We start from the raw sequence: 6,199 nt of genomic DNA, 5'->3' as shown, positions 1-6,199 counted from the left end.
CCCTTATGAGGATTTCCACAAGTCTCTGCCCTGGCCTCCCCGCTCTGGCACTGCACGGTGTGCCCCAGGGAGAGGTCCCAGGCCAGAACCCCAGGTTCCCACTTCCTCGAAAGGGGTATCAAAAGCCGAACTCCGAGGAATGGGGACGGAATTTGGATTTCTGTAGTCCAGATATTTAGAATGATCCTTTGGACTATTCCAGGAAAACGGTTGGACCTGTCTGGAAACAATTATATTTCTAGCTTCATCATAGGCTCTTCACCTCCCTGGATCCTCCTCACAGTGAATTTTCTCCTGGTTTTGAAAACACCTCTGGTGTTCAGTTCCACACTACACACCCTAACCCTCGGCCCTGCCTGCACCTGTCTGCCCTGTCAAGCTCTGCTTGACCTGCTTCTCCTTGGGGAGGTCATCCTCCTCACTGCAGCCTACACAGGCCATGCTCTCTCTCTGACCTTCTTGCTCCTTGTTATGTGATCACGGAACATGTAACTCAGGCAGTTCCACCTGGAAAAAATGTCCAGTGAGGCATATGCTTTCTTCTATGAGAGAAATGATTGATGTGTTATCAAGTTGGTGGTTATGGGTGGGGAGGGGGAAGGAAGTGGGTGAACAAATTTGCATAACAGAACTCCAGGATCCTTTGAGAAAACAGAAACCCATATCCCAACCCCTTTATCCCGAGATTGAGTGATCAAAACTTGGCCGATTGATTTACCATGTAGTTTGATACAGGGAGGCTCCAAGCATGGCTTCCTAGAAGAATTTTGATGGGATTCCTGAAATGGAAGCACTGTGGGCCATCGAGAGACACACCAGTGGCCTAATTCCTGAGAAAAACTTCCATTGAAAGGAAAATGTGGGTCATTGTCTGAGAGGAGGTAGATGCTCAGACCTAGTCAGAAGCAGCTCGCCTGGGAGGCCAGGCTGCCACTGGCATGGTGTGTGCACCCAGGAGCAGCTCACGTGGGAAAGATGATTCTATTCTCAACTTGAGGAACTACTGTGTCCGGTCTAGTGAACCAAATCAGCTACCTGGGTGTGGCCTACAGCAAGGGCCTTGGGTCCAGAAGAGTCAGCTGGAGAGCTTTGGAAGCTTGGCCTAGGGGGTGGTGCTGATTCCTCCAACCTCAAGAGGCATTTTTGATTTCCAGTCCCAACAATGAGATGAAACCCTCCAAGGTGATCGTTGGGCATGAAAACACCCAGGAGATTCTGAAGACTTGGCTGAGAAAGGAGTGCCTCAAGACCTGACGTCTCATGACATTAGATAGGGACATTTAAAATAGCTGTTGACCCATTTTACACCCTGGTTTCAAGAATTAGGATGCATAGTTTATACTTACATTGTTATTGAGCATTTTTGCCCTATTTGCCCACCCATGAAAGGCAGGAGTCGAAGGAGATTAAGCCACTATTTCCTATCTCTTTATTCAAGAGTTTATGTGATTGTCACAAAACCAAATTTTACTTTGGTTTCCCCATAAACTTGTGCCTGTTGTATCACGCCTTGTAGTATTTGGACAAAGTCCATCTTGCATAGTCCATGCCTTGCCACGCTGTGAGCCTATCTGGATTTCGAGTGTATCATATAGCTGCCTGCACAATTATCTGTGTACATCTCAGAAAATCTGCCCTAATTTTACCTTTAAAAAACCCACCAACTTTCTGTACACAACATATCATCGGCATAACATTTCCACAAGACCTTTGTGATAAAATATATTTGGATCTATTATTTGATCAAGAGGCTAGATACATTAATGTACATATTTTATTACATATATTTACATATATATATGACATGTTCTATGTCTTTACCCTGAGGATTTTCAACATGCATATTAACCATAATCATCATGGATCCTTATTTCAGAAATAGCATCTCTGGCCTAAAAGTAAAGGTTTCAGGTATGCTTTTCACAGTACATGGTTCTTCGTACGTACTGTGCCTTTGAACCTGCAACAGTTAGTAAGATGGTGATGAAGACCAAATTTTTTGAACAAGGAAAGTGAAACCTGTAGCAACATAGTGACTTGGCTAAAGGTCCCATGACCAGCAAAGCATAGAATTAGGATTTGAACCCAGGTCCCATTCTGTAAACTCAAGGCTTTTCTTACTAGACTGTTTTCAGGAAATAGCACTTCTGCACTATTAGCTGAATATTTAATTGCTGTGCAGCACTTGCCAGTTCACTTGGTAGTTCTCATATTCTCAATCTAGCTGAAGAAGTGCTCTTCTTCATTTTGATGAGGATGGATCATGTGCTGAGGAATCGGGGCAGCCAGGACCAGCACACCTTGTTCTGACTCTAAAAACACATGAGTTTTGCTTTTATTTCTTCATTGTTTTTCTCCTCATTCCTTCTTTTCTTACTTACCTGACCTCAACTTCCTCCAAAACGAAAGGAAGGGAGAAATATCCCATAACTCACATCCATGTGTGGATTTTGTTGCATGATGTCATTGTGATGCCTTAACTTTTTTTCTGACTACAAAGGTAATGTGTGTGCTCATTTTGTAAGAAATTTGAAAAGCACCCAAGTCTGAAGAATTAAACACATATCCCATTATCCCATCACCCTCCAAATAACTACTAATAATATTTACCATCGCTTATATATCTGTTTGTCTCTTCCATCTGTCTTTTTTTCTATCCTTTCAGCTATCCTGTTGTCTTTGATTTGTGTTTCTAGACCTCTACAGCTACAGCCTTAAAGAATTCAGATCATAATTAAAATAATTTTTCATTTATAGATGTACAATTAATAGTTGCCTATGTAAGAATGTTCAGAAATATGATTTTAATTGCTACACAATGTGATTTATTTAATCAGTTCCCCATTGTTGGCCATTTCTGGTGTTTCAAGCTTTTTTTCTTCTATACCACATAACATTGTAGTGAACAACCTTCCCAGATACGATTCAACTTCCTCAGAAAATCGAGCATCTTTAATATTGCTTGTAAATTAGCTTTTCCTCCCAACACAAGGGAACTGTGTGGATGCGGCTGGACCCCAAAGCAAACAACTAGGGATTTGGTGAATGCTTTAAATACTGAGTTGGCTGCAGACAGACCATTAGATACTCTGCAGCCTACAAGTCTGATGGTTTTGGTGAGCTCTTGGCTCCATCAGCTTCACAAAAGCAGACATCAGAGTCTCTGTTAGAATATCAAATGGGCAAGGATTATTGTTTAGAAAATGAGTTCCTTCTGGCCTTAGATTTCAGTTAGATAAAAGGGTAGTTTCTGATCCTCCAGGGGAATAGCATTACCTGAAAGTTCTTATCCATAATTCAGAGACTTTGGATAATATATATATATTCACCCTTGGGAGGTTTCTTTATTATGTGCTGGAATTACATAAGCTTAGTGGGATAAGTCTTATGATGTTCAACAAATATTTTTAAAGTACCTACCATGTGCAAGATACTTATAGGTTTCCATGAATTATAGTAAGCCCTTGACTTTCATTACCCCTTCCATCATTCACAGTGATTCTAGTCAGGGAGTTTCAATAACACTCCTCATTTTAGGCATAAAAAACAGAGAGTGAGCAAGATAAAAGAATTTTCCCCCAAATCATATATCTCTGAGCCACTGGCTCAGTCTCATCACTAACCATTGTGCAGTGCTTCATCTCAGGGGGAGACAAATTTTACCTAATGAATTCAGTTTGTTAGAAAACTCTTTTCTCCCAACATGGGTCTCTGGTTGAATAGTGACCTCTCACAAAGTAGGTCTGGGGGAGAAAGAACAGCAAAAAAGGTACACTCATGTTTACTGGCCTTCTAGGTCTCCAGCTATAAGACAGATTTTCCTTCTTGGTGTGGATAATTTCATTCCAGTCCTCAGAGAATGCACCTTTTTTTTTTTCTTTCTTTCTCCCATCAAATAACATGCTGGTCAAAATAGGAATCTTTTTTTTTTTTTTTTTTAAATAGGAATCTTTTTATTAACATTCTGAACGTCTGTTAATTTTATTCATTTCTGTCTTCATTCTCCAGATTGCTGCCTTTTCCTTTTTACAAGCTGCCTTGATGTTTCCCAATCATTTCATACCTGGCACTCGGGGGAAAATGGCAGCTTGCAAAAAATGCCTACTTTTGCTTCCAAGTTAGCGTAGAGGAGGACGGAAGTTTACATGAGTTGAAAAAGTCATTCTCTGAAATTAAATGGCAATTGCTTCTCCTTAGTTGTCCAGGGAGGAACCAGAAGTTGCCAATGATCTCTGTCCAAATTGGTCATTAAGGGGGTCTGATGGCAAAGTGAATATTACCACCAGAAACTGCAAATTTTATTGCTACGTGGGCCTGAAATCTCGTGTTCTGCATTCAAATATAGCTGCAAAACAGCTGTGATAGAAAATTGGTCATTTACCAGTGCTTAATGACTAATGCCCTACCCAATCTGAATTAGCAAGATTTATGACAGAACTGCTTTGTTCAGCTGAACTCTGCTGTTTGCAAAGAAATCAGAAAAGCCCAGCACGAGTGAGTGATAGCGCTGCCCATGCCTCCTGGTTGGAGACAGATTTGTCCTACACCTCAGAGGAAAGGGGAATGGATAACTCACCAGCTCTGGACCTGTGTTAAAACTGAGCCACATATCTCAAGACCCATTCAGTCAACAACTCTGAGGGGTCACCTTAGACCGTCCTGGTTGAGACCTGTCTCTAGTTAACTCCAAGTTCGGAACTGTTTTCAGGTAAAGAGATTAACTCATCTACTTGAGCCAGATTCCCCTCATCTATTCTTACCCATAGGGGCTATACAGAGGATAGTATGAATTGAGAGGCGCTATAATCTAGTAGCAAGAGCTTGGAAATTGAAGCCAAACTGCCTTGCTCTGTCTTGAACTATACACCTAATCTTTCTGTGCTTCTGTTTCCTTACTCGTAAAATAAAGACTATTGGAATACTTTCTTAATGGAAAGGTGGGTAGGATTGAATGACTGAAGCCATGGAAGGATGTCAGAACATTTCTTGGCTCATAGCATGTGTTCAAAATTGTTATCATCATTGTGAGCATCATCATGATCATCAGTTTGTTTTTCATTTTAAAAAACTGGTGATCTCCAATAATGTCAAGAATTCATCTTCCATAAATGGAAAAGATGCTTTTAAAGGATAGTAATCTTTTAAATATATAGACTGAACTTTTTATTGATTCCCATGTTTATTTATTTGCTCATTCTTTTAATCCTCTGTTGACATATTCACATTATCTTCATCCCTTATTTGCCAACAAATATGTACCTAACACTGAGTTGGATTCTGTGGATACAGAGGAAAGAAAGAGCCCCTGGCTGCCTACCTTTGTAGAGTGCAGAGATTAGTGGAAACATCAGCATGAGCAAGATTGGATGGAGTTATATCGGGAGTGTGCCATCATGGGGACACAGAGGGGCAATGGTGCTTTGTGGAAACCTTGACTTGGGGGGGACCCTGGGTAGCTCAATAGTTGAATGTCTGTCTTTGGCTCAGGGCGTAATCCTGGAGTCCCAGGACCAAGTCCCATATCAGGCTCCCTGCATGGAGCCTGCCTCTCCCTCTGCCTGTGTCTCTGCCTCTCTCTTTCTCTACGTGTCTCTCATGAATAAATAAAATCTTAAAAAAAAGAAAGAAAGAAAGAAAGAAAGAAAGAAAGAAAGAAAGAAAGAAAGAAAGAAAGAAAGAAATCTTGACTGGGACACTTTTTGGTGCCGGAGGCTGGAGCAAAATTATTTCACTCATTATAACAAATCTATGAAGGGCATTTTATTATTTCCATTTTACAGAAGAGGGAGGTGAGGCTGCAAGTCTACACACTACCTACTAGTGGTAGAGCTGAAATCACCCAGATCTGGACTCCAAGAGTACTCCTTCTTACCAAACCTCCAAATTGATGAGAAGGGGTAGATTTTCAACACAGAGTTGCCGCAGATTAAACATAATTTTTCTTTCATTATCTCATTCATAATAAGCCAAGAATCCATGAAATCATCTATTCAATCATTTCTCAACTGTATTGAATACGGAGTAACCACCATCACCAGCCATCTTTCTCATTGTCTTCCTGGGGTTGACCTCTGCACACAGTACGTGATACATTCTCTCCCGCCTTTTGTGCATTTACAAAACACGTGTGAATATGCCGCATATACAGACATGCCAACTATCATCCTAAATCACAAGAGAGAACCTGAGGGCTTATGAG

Source organism: Canis lupus, chromosome 17 (assembly GCF_003254725.2).
Source record: "Canis lupus dingo isolate Sandy chromosome 17, ASM325472v2, whole genome shotgun sequence".
In the NCBI taxonomy this organism is placed as follows: Eukaryota; Metazoa; Chordata; class Mammalia; order Carnivora; family Canidae; genus Canis; species Canis lupus.
This window is presented reverse-complemented; position numbering follows the sequence as displayed.